General features: G+C 43.4%; 1 long non-coding RNA gene across 1 annotated transcript in view; it reads left to right on the forward strand.

Moving 5' to 3' along the window:
- The first annotated feature begins 13,066 nt into the window (after nt 1-13,066).
- Nucleotides 13,067-17,358, forward strand: part of LOC129705317 (uncharacterized) — a 41,759-nt gene continuing 37,467 nt past the window's right edge. The window contains exons 1-2 of the long non-coding RNA XR_008724879.1: nt 13,067-13,138; nt 15,818-15,934. This is a non-coding gene — a long non-coding RNA (uncharacterized LOC129705317). The remainder of the gene's footprint in view (nt 13,139-15,817; nt 15,935-17,358) is intronic.

The following is a 17,358-nucleotide window of genomic DNA, read 5'->3' on the forward strand; positions in this document are numbered from 1 at the left end:
CCTTCACACCAGGGACAATTTACAGAGGCCAATTAACCTCTAAAACCATATATCTTTGGGATGTAGGAGGAAACCAGAGCACCTGAACAAAACCCACATGGTCACAGGGAGAACATACAAATTCCACACAGAAAAACCCGTAATTAGGATCGATCCCGTATACCTTATAATCTTTAATGCATATGTACAAGCGTTTGAATTATCAAGGCATAGTAGGCCAGGAACCAAGTGTCGGTAAATGTGATTTAGCATAGATGGGTACTTGATGGTTAGCATGGATAAGGTGGGCTGAAGGGCCTGTTTCTGTTCTTTAAGATGCTACATGACCATGACACTTGGGAGAGGTGAATGAACAGAGGAAGGTGTCTACATCCATCAGATCCATCATTCAGTTGAATTATGATTTATCTATTTCACTAACTTTGCTTCACAATTTTTGATCACCTCAATGTCTATAGGTATCAGTCTTGAAGCTGCAAAAGTTTCAATGTAGTCTTGGAGACACAACATGGAAACAGGCCATTCTGCCCACAGTGTCTGTGCCGACCAGTGAACCCCGTGCACTATTTCTATTCTATTCCTACACACTAGGGACAATTTATAGAAGCCAATTAACCTACAAACCTGCACATCTTTGAAATGTTAGAGGAAACCGGAACACCTGAAGAAAACCCACGCTGTTGCAGGGAGAAGGGTCAAATTCCGTACTGACAGTAGCCATAGTCAGGATCAAATTCAGATCTCTGGTGCTGTTAGGCAGCAACTCTGCTACTGCGCCATTGTGTTGCCCTAATACTTACAAGGTTCGGCAGGTTAGGAGAATATTTCTCCAACTGAGAGTGTCTTGGAGCAGTATACAATGTCTCCGAAAACGGGCCAGCTATTTTGGTCGAAAAGGAACAGAAAGATCTTCACACAAACGATGGTGAAACTTTGGAATCATCTCCCTCAATGGGTGGAAGCTCATTCATAGCATTCATTCAGAGTTGATATTGATAGATTGTAGATATTAGAGCAATTAAGATTCATGAGTACTTGACAGGAATGTAATGTTCGGGCTGAAGATCACTCATAAGAACAACACATTATTTGGGTAGCACAGTGGTGCAGCTGTTAGAGCCGCTGCCTCACAGCATCAGAGATCTGGGTTCGATCCTGACTTTGGGTGTTATCTGTGTGGCGTTTGCACGTTCTCCCTGTGACCAGTTGCGTTTCCTGCTGGTGCTCCAGATTGCTCCCACATCCCAAAGACGTGCGTGTTTGTAAGATAATTGGCCCACTGTAAATTGTCCCTAGTATGTAGGGAATGATTGAGAAAGTGGGATAACGTTGAACTAGTGTGAACGGGTGATCGATGGTTAGTGCGGACTCCATGGGCCGAAGGGCCTGTTGCCATGCTGTATCTCTAAACTCGTAGGCCCCATCGGTCATTACTGACCATGGATGATGCATCCTAGTTGTTGGCTGCTTGCTCCAAGCCTCGAGCAGCGTCGCTTACAATGATGTGTGGTCGGATGCAAGCCTGGGCGAAGTCATATGGCCGATGGGGACTACGAGCTCCCATAGGGGCTCCGACTCCGGATTTTCTTGAGGTTTACTCCAGGAGCCTTTTCCTTGACTGGATATGGCCACAAGGCAGTGGAGGTTTTAAATCAGAGTTTTCCCTCTCCTAGACTGTCTTCCCAAGCTGACAAGCACCATCTACCCGAGACTCGTGGGGGCGGGAGCGTCTACCTTCCCGTGCAGGTCTATAGCACCTGCCCACTGCCCATATCTCTAAACTAAACTAAACCAAACTAAATTATTTCTGAGTTGCTATTAATAAATATTGCTGTAGATACCCAGAGGTGAGAGACAGACATTGATGCATCGGTTTTTTAAATAGCATTCCATTAAATAAACTTCCCAAAAACTGTGTTCACATTGAAAGTAATCACTGCAAACTTGCTCAGAGGGACAGATGAAAAATGAAATTGCTGGTATTTTCATTAAACCAAAATAAATGCTTTTGGCGCACAGGACTAAGAAAAGAAGGTAACGTTGGCATCAGATAAGAGATTTTCTGCATGTAGCAAGTGGTGTACAGTACCAATATAGAGTGCAAGATCTGCGTAGCATTAATGTTGCACCCCTGTTGGAGATCAGAGGAACCAACAGCCAGCCACTGGCTACTGGTTGTCTTCAACAACAGGAAGCATAACAAAAGCAGCTCCTCTCACTACTGCAGTCTGAAGAAGGGTCTCAACCTGAAACGTCACCCATTTCTTCTCTCCAGAGATGCTGCCGGTCCAGCATTTTGTGTCTACCTTCGATTTAAACGAGCATCTGCCGTTCTTTCCTAAACAGTTCCTCTCACTGAAGGATGTGATTGTCAGCCCCGGCTCAAAACATGGACGGGACAATGCAAAATCACCCCTCCTTCCCTTTCACTCCACACCCCCAGCTTGGTGACCTTGTCTATATCAAAACCACACACCCCTTCCCATTGACACCACCCCGCCCCCTCCTCTTCCTCCCCCTCCCCCCCTATATTTCTCTTTCTCTTTATTTTTCTTTCTTCTCTCTCCCAATTTCAGACTGTTTTTCTATATGTATATATATTTTTCTGTCTCTCTATAACACTCCCTTTCTCTCTCCACATTTCTCTCTCTCACTTTCTCTCTCTCTCTCTCTCTCTCTCTCTCTCTCTCTCTCTCTCTCTGTCTCTCTCTCTCCTCTCTCTCTCTCTCTCTCTCTCTCTCTCTCTCTCTCTCTCTCTCTCTCTCTCTCTCTCTCTATATATATAAATCTCACTCACTCTCTCCTTCTCTCTCCCTCTCACTTTCTGTCTCTCCCTATCATTCTCTCTCTGTATATATAATCTCTCTCTCGCTCTCTCGCATGCAACAGTAAATTTTCTTTTGCAACATGCTCCTGTGATATTTTATTTGTTGAATGTGTTACACTGTTTTATTAATTTTGAAAATAAACATTCATAAATAACATATCTAAGGAATATCTAAAAAAAAACATTGAATGGCTTTCAAGAGTCAAGAGATTCATGCCTGTTTAATTATCATGTGTACCAATAACAGAACAATTAAATTCTTACTTGCAGCCTGTAACTACGATACACATGCATAATATGTCATAAACAACAAATCTATAAATTAATAACCCCAATACTAATACGACAAAACCTAAAGTCCTTAATGCAATCAGAGATATTCCACTGTTAATTAATAGTTGAGATAGTCCGCTGTTAATTAATAGTTGAGGTTCGTGTTTGTAATATTCAAGAGCTGGATGGTGGTTGTGAAGAAGCTGTTCATGGACCTGGTGGTCACGGTTTTCAGGCTTCTGTACCTTCTTCCTGATTGTAGGAGTGAAGGTCTTGTAATAGTGTAGTGTCTTTGTGGCAGTGCCTCCTATAGATCCCTTCAATGGTGGGCGGGACAAAACCTGCAATAAACTGTTGGGGTCTGAAAATGGTCTGAACATGCTTCCATATGAATGAACCTTATTGGAAGTTCTTGCAAATTGCTTTCATTCCTCTCTTAATGGGGTACTGATTGAGGATGATCACATTGAATGGCATTGCTGGCTTGAAGGGCCGAATGGCCTGCTCATGCACCTATTGTCTATTGTCTATTGTCAATTACCTATAATGTGCCCAGTATATTTTTATTCACAAAAAGATTCTCATCTCGATATTGGCACAGTAGGAGCACATTTAAAGTTACTGTTGTCATTCTGAAACTAGTTTCTTCTTTATAGTCACAAAGGCAGTGAATCTCCATAACACTCTGTGACAGTGGGAGTGCAGTCTTGAGTTTACTGTTGCCTGAAGCTGAACAATATGTTCCACACCCTTGGCAACCTAGGTCACACTGGGATGAGCTGATATTTATTTTCACCTCCGAGTCCCGCTTTCTACAATCTTTAGATAGACACGTAATGCTGGAGTAACTCAGCATCTCTGGAGAGAAGGAATGGGTAACATTTTGGGTCGAGACCCTTCTTAAGACCTCCTCTCCCTTCTCCCCCTCCCCACTATAATCTTTTTATCATTGCTCCCCATTGCCCCCGGTCTACCAGTTCCCCGGTCTAAAAGCAAAACTAGTCTGAACCTTAATTAACTCTAGGCTCTACTGATCCATGTGTGTGGGAAGGAACTGCAAATGCTGATTTACACTGAAGATAGATGCAAAATCCTGGAGTTACTCAGTGGGTCAGGCAGCATCTCTGGAAAAGAGGAATAGGTGACTTTACAGATAGAATCTGAAGAAGGGTCTCGACACCAAACATCACCTATTACTTTTCTCCAGAGATGCTGCCAGACCAAACTGAATTACTCAAGCATTTTGTGTCTATCTACTTATCAATGGTTCCATGCAATAACTTCCTTCAAAGACGTGCAGATTGGTAGCTTGATTAGCTGCTGAAGGTTGCTCCTAATGTGTCGTTGAAAGTTAAAATTTGGAAATGTAGAGAGAAATGGAATTGATGTATGATTAGTGTAAAGGGATATTTGATGCTTGACAAGGGAAAATTCTAAGAAAGATTCAAAGAAAGAATGAATATGTTTATTGGCCAAGTATTCACATACAAGGAATTTGCCTTGGTGCTCTGCAAGTGACAACATGACATACAGTGACAGTTAGGAATGACACATAAAACATTAAACATTAATAATAAAACATTATCGATTAAACATGTGAATTAAATAAAATGCCAGAGCAAAAGGAGCTACAGATTTTTGGTTATTGAGTAGAGCTACTACTCGTGGGAAAAAAAGCTGTTTTTATGTCTGGCTGGGCAGCTTTGACAGTCTGGAGTCGCCTTCCAGAGGGAAGTGATTCAAAGAGGTTGTGGCCAGGGTTCGAGGGGTCAGAGATGATCTTTCCCGCTCGCTTCCTAGCCGTTGCAGTGTACAGTTCGTCAAGGGAGGGAAGGTTGCAGCCAATAACTTCTCAGCTGATCGGACGATTCGCTGCAGCCTCCGGATGTCGTGCTTGGTGGCTGAGCCAAACCAGACCATGATGGAGAAGGTGAGGACAGACTCTACAATGGCAGTATAGAATTGGACCATCATTGCCTGTGGCAGATTGTGCTTCCTCAGCTGCCGCAGGAAGTATATCCTCTGTTGTGCCTTTTTGACTGTGGAGTTGATGGTGGCCTCTCATTTAAGGTCCTTGGAGAACGTAATGAGAATTAATGGGAGGAAGAGGTGACTGTGGCTGACAAGGGAAGTCAAGTACAGTATGAAAATAAAAAATAAGTATAACATAGCAGAGATGAGCGAGTAGCCAAAGGATTGGGAAACATTTAAAGAGCAACAGAAGATAACAAAAAGGCAATGTGGGGCTATAAGCAAGCCTAGAATATAAAGGAGGGTAGTAAAAAGTTTCTATAGGTATGTGAAGAGAAAAAAAATAGTTAAGACAAATGTGGGTCCCTTGAAGACCGAAACATGTGAATTTATTATGGGGAACAAGGAAATGGCAGACGGGTTGAACAGGTACTTTGGATCGGTTTTCACTAAGGAAGACACAAGCAATCTCCCAGATGTACTAGTGGTCAGAGGATCTAGGGTGACGGAGGAACTGAATGAAATTCACATTAGGCAGATAATGGTGTTGGGTAGACTGATGGGACTGAAGGCTAACAAATCCCCAGGGCCTGATGGTCTGCATCCCAGGGTACTTAAGGTGGCTCTAGAAATCGTGGATGCATTGGTGATCATTTCCCAATGTTCTATAGATTCAGAATCAGTTCCTGTGGATTGCCCACTTTTTAAGAAAGGCAGGAGAGAGAAAACAGGGAATTATAGACCAGATAGCCTGAAATCGGCGGTGGAGAAGATGCTGGAGTCAATTATAAAAGATGAAATAGCGGCACATTTGGATAGCAGTAACAGAATCAGCCCAAGTTAGCATGGATTTACGAAGGGGAAATCATGCTTGACTAATCTTCTGGAATTTGTTGAGGATGTAACTAGGAAAATGGACTAGGGAGAGCCAGTGGATGTAGTGTACCTGGACTTTCAGAAAGCCTTTGATAAGGTCCCACATAGGAGATTAATGGGCAATTGGGGGTAGAGTACTGATATGGATAGAAAATTGGTTAGCAGACAAGAAACAAAGAGTAGGGATGAATGGGTACCTTTCAGACTGGTAGGCAGTGACTAGTGGGGTGCTGCAAAGCTCGGTGCTGAGGCTGAAGCTGTTTACAATATACATTCATGATTTAGATGAAGTGATTAAAAGTTACATTATCAAATTTGCAGATGCAACAAAGCTGGGTGGCAATGTGAACTGTGCGGAGGATACTATGAGGATGCAGGGTGACTTGGACAGGTTGGGTGAGTGGGTAGATGCATGGCAGATGCAGTTTAATGTGGATAAATGTGAGGTTATCCACTTTGGTCGCAAGAACAGGAAGGCAGATTATTATCTAATTGGTGTCAAGTTAGGAAAAGTGGAGTACAACATGATTTGGGTGTCCTTGTATATCAGTCACTGAAAGTAAGCATGCAGGCAGTGAAGAAAGCTAATGGCATGTTGGCCTTCAGAACGAGAGGAGTTGAGTAAAGGAGCAAAGAGGTCCTTCTGCGGTTGTACAGGTCCCTGGTGAGACCACACCTGGAGTATTGTGTGCAGTTTTGGTCTCCCAATTTGAGACCAAAATTAATTTCCAGGATGGCAGGTCTGTCATGTGTTGATAGAATGGAGCAACTGGGCTTGTATACACTGGAATTCAGAAGGATGAGAGGATATCTTATTGAAACATATAGGATTATTAAGGGATTGGACACGATAGAGGCAGGAAACATGTTCTCGATGTTGGGTGAGTGCAGAACCAGGGATCACAGTTTAAGAATAAGGCGTAGGCCATTTAGAACGGAGATGATGAAAACCATTTTCACCCAGAGAGTTGTAAATCTGTGGACTACTCTCCATCAGAAGGTAGTGGAGGCCGATTCGCTGGATGCTTTCAAGAGAGTTATATAGTGCTCTTAAAGATAGCAGAGTCAAGGGATATGGGGAGAAGGCAGGAATGGGGTACTCATTGTCGATGACCAACCATGATCATTGAGAATGGCGGTGCAGGTTCGAAGGTCCGAATGGCCTATTCCTGCACCTATTGTCTATTGTCTATAATATTGATTTCTCTCACTTCAGGTAGTCCCGGCTTTCCCTCTCGCTCTATCCCTCCCCCACCCATGTCGCATTAGCTTCTCATTTTCACCCTACAACAGCTTACAATGGCCTATTTCCTTCGTCATCATTACTTTTTTGCATATCTTTCATTCATTGTACTTTATCTCTCCACCGTCTATATTTCTCGTTTCTCTTAACCGTAACCAGTCTGAAGAAGGGTCTGAAGAACGTCACCCAATCCTTCTCTCCAGTCATGCTGCCTGTCAAGCTGAGTTACTCCAGCTTTTTGTGTCTATCTCCAGAGATATTGTCTGACCCATTGAGTTGCTCCAGCACTTTGTGTCTATCTTTATAACCATATAACCATATAACAGCACGGAAACAGGCCATCTCGGCCCTACAAGTCCGTGCCGAACAATTATTTTCCCTTAGTCTCACCTGCCTGCACTCATACCATAACCCTCCATTCCCTTCTCATCCATATGCCTATCCAATTTATTTTTAAATGATACCAACGAACCTGCCTCCACCACTTCCACTGGAAGCTCATTCCACACCGCTACCACTCTCCGAGTAAAGAAGTTCCCCCTCATGTTACTCCTAAACTTCTGTCCCTTAATTCTCAAGTCATGTCCTCTTGTTTGAATCTTCCCTATTCTCAAAGGGAAAAGCTTGTCCACATCAACTCCGTCTATCCCTCTCATCATTTTAAAGACCTCTATCAAGTCCCCCCTTAACCTTCTGCGCTACAGAGAATAAAGACCTAACTTATTCTACCTTTCTCTGAAACTTAGTTGTTGAAACCCAGGCAACATTCTAGTAAATTTCCTCTGTACTCTCTCTATTTTGTTGACATCCTTCCTATAATTGGGTGACCAAAATTGTACACCATACTCCAGATTTGGTCTCACCAATGTCTTGTACAATTTTAACATTACATCCCAGCTTCTATACTCAATGCTCTGATTTATAAAGGCTAGCATACCAAAAGCTTTCTTTACCACCCTGTCTATATGAGATTCCACCTTCAAGGAACTATGCACGGTTATTCCCAGATCCCTCTGTTCAACTGCATTATTCAATTCCCTACCATTTACCATGTATGTCCTATTTTGATTTGTCCTGCAAAGGTGTAGCACCTCACATTTATTAGCATTAAACTCCATCTGCCATATTTCAGCCCATTCTTCCAAATGGCCTAAATCCACTCTGTAGACTTTGGAAATCCTCTTCATTATCCACAACACCCCCTATCTTGGTATCATCTGCATACTAATCTACTGCTAATCCAATTTACCACACCCTCATCCAGATCATTGATGTACATGACAAACAACAAAGGACCCAACACAGATCCCTGAGGCACCCCACTAGTCACCTGCCTCCAACCTGACAAACAGCCATCCACCATTACCCTCTGGCATCTCCCATTCAGCCACTGTTGAATCCATCTTGCTACTCCTGCATTTATACCCAACAGTTGAACCTTCTTAACCAACCTTCCATGATGAACCTTGTCAAAGGCCTTACTAAAGTCCATATAGACAACATCCACTGCTTTACCCTCGTCAATTTCCCTAGTAACCTCTTCAAAAAATTCAAGAAGAATAGTCAAACATGACCTTCCAGGCACAAATCCATGTTGACTGTTCCTAATCAGACCCTGTTTATCCAGATGCTTATATATATTATCTCTAAGTATCTTTTCCATTAATTTGCCCACCACTGAAGTCAAACTAACAGGTCTATAATTGCTAGGTTTACTCTTAGAACCCTTTTTATACAATGGAACAACATGCGCAGTACGCCAATCCTTGGGGACTATTCACGTTTCTAATGACATTTGAAATATTTCTGTCATAGCCCCGGCTATTTCTACACTAACTTCCCTCAATGTCCTAGGGAATATCCTGTCAGGACCTGGAGACTTATCCACTTTTATATTTTTCAAAAGTGTCAGTACTTCTTTTACTTTGAAACTCATAGTATCCATAGCTACTCTATTAGTTTCCCTTACCTCACATAATTCAATATCCTTCTCCTTGGTGAATACCGAAGAAAATAAATTGTTCAATATCTCCACCATCTCTTTTGGCTCTGCAGATAACTGTCCACTCTGTCTCTCCAATGGACCAATTTTACCCCTCGTTATCCTTTTGCTATTAATATAGCTGTAGAAACCCTTTGGATTTACTTTCACCTTACTTGCCAAAGCAACCTCATATCTTATTTTAGCTTTTCTAATTTCTTTCTTAAGATTCTTTTTACATTCCTTATACTCCTCAAGCACCTCATTTACTTCATGTTGCCTATAATTATTGTAGATCTCCCTCTTTTTCCGAAAAAGATGTTCAATTTCCCTTGAAAACCAGGGCTCTTTCCAATTTTTACTATTTCTTTTCAACCGAACAGGAACATAAAGATTCTGTACTCTTAAAATTTCCCCTTTAAATGTCCTCCATTTCTCTTCTACATCCTTCCCATAAAACAAAATGTCCCAGTTCACTCCTTTTAAATCATTTTGCATCTCATCAAAGTTAGCTTTTCTCCAATCAAAAATCTCAACCCTTTAGTATAAATCAGGATCTGCTGTTCCTTGTTGCTACATCATGAATAATTTTTTTCTTGACTAGATCGCACGCAAACAAAAGCGTTTCACTGTACACGTGACAATCAAAAACTAAATAAAAAATTAAAAGACTATGAGTTATCTCCATATTCTGCTCATTAGTCATTTCTATGTCATCTTCACTCAAACCAACCCTCTTTTCTTTGGGAGTACTGTTCATGAGAGCTTGCTGTTAAACTTTAGACTTGAGAGACAAAGCGCAGAAACAGGTCCTTTGGCCCATCAAGTCTTGTCCACCAATGATCATCCTGTACATGAGCACCATCTTACACGCTAAGGACAATTTACAATTTCCAGAAGTAAATTAACCTACAAACACATTCGTCTATGGCGTGTGGGTGGAAACCGGAGCACCTGGAGAAAACTCACACAGTCACAGGGAGAACGTACAAACTCCGTACAGACAGCATTGAACCACGGTCTCCGGCTCTGTGAGGCAGCAACTCTACTGCTGTACCACCATGCTATGCTGTGCACAAATTGGCAGGAGCGTCTTTCTGCATTATTGCACGTTAAGGTTGCTTCATTTGTTATGAAGCTCCGTAAAACCCTGTGATTATGAAGGACGCTCTATTAATACACGTCTTCCGTCGTACAACCCTGGACAAAACTTGCCATTCTGTTAGATCAGGCACCTGGTGGGGAGACATAACTGCGCTTCCAGAGAACAATGAATGCCATTAAAAAAATATGGTTCAACAAGCATTTGAGAAATGCTCCCCATAAGATCAGTAGGTTGTGTTTTCGCCCTGTGTCACATTGCGTCTGCCTCCACTGATATCCCAGGACACACAGCAATTATATTGAAAGCTACACATACACACGGTGTCAAGTTTTGACGGTAATGGTTTCTGACTGCTGTCATTGGCGTGATTCCCTCCGCATGAGTGAGATCACAGGTCCCCAGGTCCTGCATGAAATCCATTGACAGCGTTCATCCACGTACCAGACCACTGAATGCTGAAAGACAATGCCGGCATTTCACTACCATTATTCTCTATTCAATTCTTAGAGTTTTGAATGAGATTGAATTCCAACTTTTTATTGGAAAAGGTGTGCAGGTTTTGGAGAGGGTGCAGAAGAGGTTTACCAGAATGCTGCCTGGATTAGAGGGTTTCAGGGCAGCATGATGGCACAGCTGTAGAGCTGCTGTCTTACAATGCCAGAGACCTGGGTTCGATCCTAACTTCGGGTGCTGTCTGTATGAAATTGGTGCGTTCTCCCTGTGACCGCGTGGGTTTTCTCTAGGTGCTCCAGCTTCCTCCTAGATTCCAAAGATGTACAGGTTTGTAGGTGAATTGATTTCTGTAAATTGTAAATTGTCTGTAATGTGTGGGATGGTGTTAGTGTGCAGATGATCGCTGGTTGTTGCGGTGGGCTGAAGTGGGTTTCCACGCTGTATCTCTAAAGTCTAAAGTAAATCTTCTCTGAACCCTTTCCAGCTTGACCACATCTTTCCTATAACATTTTTAAAATCATGAATAAAGTTTATTTTTTGAAATTAAAAAGTAAGAAACAAATAGAAACTGAATCTGAAGAAATGTGAGGAATATCTGTTTTCATTCGAAGCATATTTATGATTTTGGATACATTTGATGGTAATTGCAGATTAAGTGCTTGCTTTTAAAAAGGAAATGATAAATAACAGGAAGAAAAATATTGCAATGACCTCAGAAATGAGCAGAAAGTTGGAACTAACTCTTTAAAGGATCAACACAGGCTGGAGAATTTTTAGCATTTTTGCCTTCATTATTTTGGAAGCTATCTTTCATTTGCAACCCTTAGATCTGACCAATGATCACCCATATGCTAGTTCTATCCTACACACTAGGGACAAGTTACAGAAGCTAATTCCCCTACAAACCTGATTGTCTTTGGAATATGGGAGGAAACCAGAGCACCCAGAGAAAAATCACGCAGTCACAGTGAGAATGTGCAAACTCCATAGAGACAGCACATGTGCTGAGGTTTCAAACCTAGGTCTCTTGCTCTGTAAGACAGCAACTCCACTGCTGCGGCACTGTGCCATATTCTCTGATAGATATGGATTCTGCTATGACATAGAGTAGCAATTTCACTGGATATAATTAGCAGAGAAAATGCCTGGTTTTGCACTGAATTTGAACAGCCTGCTCGATTTATTTCATGGCATTGAGGCTTTGAAGTCAAAGTTCGACCTCAAAGGCTGGTACAAATCAAATACACCAGATATCAGGGAAGGAATGCAGCCACCAGCCTCCAGTGTACACATGGTTGAGTTGACGGTGGGTGAATACCCAGCCTCGGGCAGAGCCTGTAGTTTAGTTCCAAGAACCCCCTCGTGATAAACAAATGCTGCTCCGACTGCATTGATTTTCATGAAATAGTTTTCAGACAACACTTACATTTCAGGACGTGCAATAATGGATTTGATTTGTTGTGACTGCTACAACAAAAGCATCTTAAGCAGCAAGCTCTTTGCAACGAGGTTAGGTTGCTCAGAAAAAACGTTCAAGAATCTGAGAGGTTATTTGTTGCTTGAAGGGTTTACTGGAAGCAAATTAGTGGTATTTTAGAAGGAGTGGAGTGGATCACGAGGATGTGGAAGCAGACTGGAGATAGGGAGAAATCTACATATGGAGTGAGAGAAAGAATTAAGAACTGAATATAGATGCTGGGATGTCATGTTGCACTTGGATTAGATGTTGATGCGTCTGCATTTAGAGCATTGTGTTCAGTTTTGGTCCGCATGTTATTGGAAAGATGCTGTCAAGCAGGAAAGGGTGCAGAGAAGATTTACGAGGATGTTGCCAAGACTCGAGGGCCTGGGCTATAGGGAGAGGGTGAGCAGGCTAGATCTCTATTCCTTGGAGTGCAGGAGGGGTTATCACACCGAAGTGTACAAAATCATCAGAGGAACAGATCGGGTAGACGAACAGAGTCTCTTGCCCAGAGTAGAGGAATAAAGAACCAGAGGACATAGGTTTAAGGTGATGGGGGAAAGAATTAATAGTATCCTGAGGGGTAACTTTTTTTCGTATCCGTGAATAACCCCACTAGCTGGTCCATGCAGCTACTAAGGACACAGCCAGTTAAAGGCTTGGATAGAGTGGATGTGGAGAGGATGTTTCCACTAGTGGGAGAGTTTAAGACCAAAGATCATAGCCTCAGATGTTCCTTTAGAAAGGAAATGAGGAGGAATTTCTTTAGACAGAAGGTGGTGAATCTGAAGATTTTTTTGCCACAGAAGGACATGGAAGCCAAGTCAATTGGTATTTTTTAAGGCAGAGACATGAAGACCCCGTCCAGCACGCATGCGCGGCATATCGTCTCTCGCATTGCGCAAACGACAGGCTGTTGGAGCTCTGCTTCCAACAGCTCGAACTTGGTAAGTTTTAAACTTTTTCAGGTCTCTTTTTTACTGCAGGAAGCGTTCAGAGCTCCTGCTGGAGGTCCGAGGTCGGAACCCCAGCGCCACCCGGCTCCCATCTACAGGGACCGCCGCCGGGGGGGGGGGGGGGGGGGGGGAAATCCCGGCTGCGAATCGCGGGGATATCCGAAACCGACCACAGAACCGCGGGGAAGCCCTTTATCAGGGACCGCGAGGGAAACCCCGTTTACTAAGCCACGCCAGCTCGGGGGAAGCCCAAAACCGAGGGAGCATTCAAAGGGGAAATCCCAGCTCCCAACACCGCAAGGATCCATGCTACAAGGTTCCATAGATGCTGCTGCACCCGCTCAGTTTTGCCTGCATTTTAGGCCCCAACTACAAGGGCCGTGGGGAATGCCGGCCGCAGAAAGAAGCCTGGCTGCGGGGACCACGGAACCTCAGAAGACTGCAGATAACCTGCCTTCCGGGACAGGGGGAAGACCGCGGGTAACCCTTTCTCCAAAACCGCGGGAAGACGGCGGGTAACCCGTTCTCCAAAACTGCGGGTACCCGACTTCGGAGACTGCAGGTAATCCGACTTTGGAGGCCACGAGAAGACGACAGCTAACCCGACTTCAGAGACCTCGGGAAACCACGGATAATCTGACTTCTGAGACCACTGGAAAACCATGGATAACACAGCTTCAAGGACCGTGGGAAGGCCACGAATAACCCAGCCTTGGGGGCCATGGGAAGACCACGGGTAACCCAGCTTCAGGGACCGTGGGAAGATCGTGGATAACCAAGCCACAGGGACCTTGAGAAGAACACGGGTATAACCATGCTATGGGGGCACCCCAGCTATGGGGACCGTGTGGAAGACATGGCTAGGACTGCAGAAGAGCGGGTAGCCGGCGGCAACTTCAGACTCTGGCTGCCCGAGGAGGGTAAGAGCTAAAACAGGAGACTGAAAGGCCTAGACTGAAGTCAGGCCAGGAGGATCCCCTCCGACATGGGTTCGTCCTCGGACGTTTTACCCATCCTAATTGGTCAGGGAGGGCCATATCAGCGCAGGACTCCTCGAGAGCCTGTGGCAGCACCCTTTTCACGGCTACCTACAAAACTGCGAAGGTGAGTGCGAGGAATCTGTTGGCAACGGACTCTGAACTTGGAAGCATGTCCGAGGAACAGGTGCCGGCTGGGAGTTACCATGCACCTGGAAAGACATAGGTCCACATACACCAGCAACCCTACGACCCAATCAAGGATGGAAATCGAACCCGCATCGGGGGCCTTTTGGACTTACCATAAAACCATCGGTAGCCATAACGGTAGGTGGGTCTGGTTCTTTCCTAAACGTGGGGTTGTGGACCATTTACAAGAAGGTTGGATGAGTTTAGTTTATAGTGCACAGTGCAAACGAGACAGTCTCGGAATATGGTTGGAGTCGCCTCTTTAGGCAGGCTCGCTATTATGACAAATGAGGCCTGTTTATTATCAACAAGCCCAACTAGCAATTGCAGTATAGACATTGAAACTTCGTGACTATTAATTCCCATGGGTCAGCTTCATTCACAGGACAACGGAAATATCTGCAATTTAACTGGATGGGGCAATGATACAGTTAAAACATTGCAAAACAGGTTAACTTCAGCTCCCAGGTTGTTTACTAAATGAGTGCTTCGGCTGCTCAGAGTTAAAAAATATTATTAAGAACTATCTGGATGAGATTAAATGCTGTATTTTTGCTAAATTAGCTGAATCAGCCACAAAACCCATTTGAGCAATTGGGTTCTCATCTGTCCAGATAAATTTAAATTGATACCAACTGAAATTGTCTGGGACTTCTCCCTGAGGTAAGGGATTGGAATTAATTGAAGCCCGTAACAAAACTGATCAAGCAACCTTCTGTTCATCAACTACAATTGGCTTACAGCTGTGCTATTTAGGCCTTTGCACAATCAAGAACTATACAGCATGCAAAAGAAGTAAGCACTCAAGTACCATGTGGTCATTGTTACCAGCTATTCCACTAAATCAGCAAATCTTCAGATAAATTACAAACTGATGCTATTGTTCAGGATGAGAAATTGCTGATGCCATCTAGTTACAGATGTGGATGGGAGAGTTAACAATTCCTCAGTTACATGATATCAACTATCTATAGACACTGGGTGCATTCTGTGGATTAAAGGTTATTAGAATATGCCTAATCTGCATGCTCTAGTCCAAGTTGATGCACTTTGGTGGTGGAAAATGTCTGTTTACATGGGTGCAAACAAGTCAAAATATACGGTGATAGTTTACCCAAACCTCATTATGGTGCACAATATGGGTGTTGGATCACAAAGTATTAAAATACATTGTGAACATTAAAGACCAAGATGCTTGCATCCAGGCTCAATCACCAGTAGAAAATATGTGGCATATTGGTAGCGTTGGTTACATTCTAGCTATACTAAGGAGGAATGTTCTTTTATGTCTTCCTCCATTTCTGCCTCATCAGACGGGTTTGCAAAATTCAGCAAGTTCCCGCCTCAGGCATCTTTAAAGTGCCTGCCGGGCTTAGCCAGCCATGGTTCCCACTGAAGTGGGGAATGATAGAACCATATATGGTTATTCTAAACACAAGTATTGGTCTAGCCGTGACGCGGGAAACCGTCCTCAGCATGATATAATCAATTCTTTGACTTACAGAGACTGAGAAGACCGTTCCTGCGGCTGGGATGTGAAACCAACCATGAACGTGCTCGCTGAAAATCGCAGGGATAGCACCAAAAAATATATCAATATTTCCTCATAAGGAGATGGGAGGTATTTGTTTTATAATTATATTACATATTTGGCATGGATGACTGACATCTTGTAGTTCAGGCTCATATGAGGGCTTGGCAAATCATGATGTCTAAAGTGCCATCTACCATACCTAAGTGCTTCATCATACTGGCTGAGAGGAGTAGAATTCACTCTGGGGGGGTCACCCTCTGAGCTCTAGATTATGAAGGAAATCTGCAACTCGAAACCTCCCAGGCCTAGGGACGCAGAGATATGGGGTATTAACGTTGTGCTACGTCGCTTCGCTGAATGGCTCCAGCTACATCCCTGTCCTTGGGCTAACTTACTTATAAGTGATTATGCTCATAGCCCTGCATGCAGCACTACCGGTCCAGTCATTACATAAACGTTGACTGGATAGGATGATTATATCTGCAGGCTAAATAACACTTATGTTATGACTTAGTCAAGCAGTATAGACCAGGGGCACCAGATCTCAACCTAGATGTTCACATATCCCATGAACCTTCGATTGTGTATGGTCACACATCTACACCAGAATGTTAGATCACCAGAGACTCTGAACTAGCAATATTGTTAGTTACATCTAGCGTCAAAAGAAGGTATCTCTTCAGACCATCTTCAGGTTGTTATGGGTCTGGCTTATACAGGTGTGAATACTGACATTTCAAATCACTCCACCAAGGCTGTAACAACCTCAGCAGCAGGGTTATGGAAGTTAGCGGGACCACATCCTAGCGGTTGCAGGATGGTCAATCTAGCAATTTTCCACACATTTAGTACTAACCCATTACCAGATCGGGGGTATTTACCAACTCTATGTTAAGTTCTGTTCATAGTTCCTCCCGGGTGAGGGAGGTTACTATTGTCATTATTCATGTCTGAATACGATAACATACTTCCTCCCCTGATTAACTAAGGCAGTGAGTGAAGCATGGACTCGTTCCACGGCATGAAATCACAGATCTTTAAAATCTTCACGTAGTCACTCACGTGACTCCAAAGTAAAATAGTAAGATTAAGCGAGAACTTATCAGTTTGAAGTTTGATATTTAATTTATGAGGAGTTACGATGATGGATTACGTGCCCTCCGCTCCCGCCCTCTATCATAAAGGTCAACTGATATTCTAGTTCTTCTTATCTTACTATGTTTATTTCACCTACTGTTGTCTGTGATTTCACACCGCTGCTTTGAAGAATGTCGCGCATGCGTGCTGGATGAGGTCTTCACGTAATCCCTCATCGTAACTCCTCATAAAATAAAGATCAAACTTCAAACTGGTAAGTTCTCGTTTAATCTTACTATTATATGGCAGAGTAGACTTGATGGGCGGAATTGCCTAATTATGCTCCTATCACTTATGACCATATGAACCCCGTCTGGGCCAGTTGCTTTCTGTGGGTTCACCCTCAGGAAGGCTGATCTAGCCTCTGCTAGTCA

This window comes from Leucoraja erinacea, chromosome 17, assembly GCF_028641065.1.
Source record: "Leucoraja erinacea ecotype New England chromosome 17, Leri_hhj_1, whole genome shotgun sequence".
Lineage (NCBI taxonomy): Eukaryota > Metazoa > Chordata > Chondrichthyes > Rajiformes > Rajidae > Leucoraja > Leucoraja erinaceus.